Here is a 1250-nt window from a genome sequence, read left to right as displayed (position 1 = left end):
CGCCGGTGTGTGCCTCTGTTCGGCCCGGGGTTCCCCACCCCTGGGACCTGCACCCTTACCGCTAGGAAACGCAGCCCAGCCGCCGCCGCCGCCATCCAGCCCGCAGATTCGCATCTGTCCGTCAGTGTTCGCTCACTTTCGGTTTCCATTTCCCTGGCGCTCCGGAGACCTGCCCGAACTCACAGAAACTTTTCAGCCGCCTTCATAAAAGCGGAGTTTCAGCTCCAGTGATAAGACATTCCCAGTGTGTCTCATCAGGAATGGGGTTCTCCTATGGGGTTTGGGGGAGACGGGCTGCTTTAGAACGGAATTTTCTTGTCTCAGAAACAAAATTCATCCTGGAACGGACCAGGGGAACCTGTAAAGACACGCCAACAGCAGACACATCGCCCTGTTTTCTTCTGGTTCAGAGCGTGGGTTGGTCCGTTTACTTGGGAAGGGTTGGGCCAGCTCATTCCTAGGGACAAAGTTCCATTGAAAATGTGAAAATGTTTGGCTCCTGGAAGCGTTTGAAGGTGACCTACCTGTTTCCTGGGCTTCCCTGCGCGTCCACCGCAGGGAGAAACCTGGTGACTGCCAGCCCACCCTCCCGGCATGCACGTGGGCAATGGGGTGGCTCCGTTGTTCAGAGAGCAAATGAGCCGCCCAACGTTCTGTTCCGTACTTTCTCTCACGTTTATATTTGCAGAACTGGGGGCTTTGAGGCAGGCTTGTTCAGAGTCCGCTGCATTCCTGGAAAAGATGGTGGGCATCACTGCACGCCTGGCCCAGCAAGGGCATTTTCCCCACAAAGTTTGTATTCAAGCGTATTTTGCCTGTATCTTTTTTTAAAAAAAATATGTACTTGGGTATCAACTTTTTTATTAATTAAAACAAATTTTTTTAGAGAGAGAGAAGCAGAAGAGAGAAGCATTGATCAGTTGTCTCTCATATGTGCCCAGACCAGGTATCGAATATGCAACCTAGGTGTGTGCCCTGACCAGGAATGGAACCCGCAGCTTTTGATTTATGGGAGGACGCTCCAGCCCACTGAGCACCCACCCAGTCAGGGCTTGCCTGTATCTTTTAAATAAAGGTTTTACAGGGCATTTCTGATGGTAAAATTAAAGGGGTTGGATAAGCTACTCAGACCTTTAACATTTCATGTATTCTTTTTAAGAAAAGATACATGATTCAACATTCATGGTGGGACAAATGTAGGTTTACAGTTGTGAGTACTCAAAACAGTTCATTCTTGTATTATTACTTAA

The 1250-nt window shown here is 49.0% G+C and overlaps 1 long non-coding RNA gene across 1 annotated transcript in view; it reads right to left on the bottom strand.

Moving 5' to 3' along the window:
* Nucleotides 1-625, bottom strand: part of LOC107184018 — a 2415-nt gene extending 1790 nt beyond the window's left edge. The window contains exon 1 of the long non-coding RNA XR_001514832.1: nt 60-625. This is a non-coding gene — a long non-coding RNA (uncharacterized LOC107184018). The remainder of the gene's footprint in view (nt 1-59) is intronic.
* Nucleotides 626-1250: the final 625 nt, after the last annotated feature.

The sequence above is a fragment of the Myotis davidii genome, unplaced genomic scaffold (genome assembly GCF_000327345.1).
Source record: "Myotis davidii unplaced genomic scaffold, ASM32734v1 scaffold744, whole genome shotgun sequence".
Lineage (NCBI taxonomy): Eukaryota > Metazoa > Chordata > Mammalia > Chiroptera > Vespertilionidae > Myotis > Myotis davidii.
The sequence above is the reverse complement of the archived record's forward strand: the minus strand, read 5'-3'. Positions and strand labels throughout refer to the sequence as shown.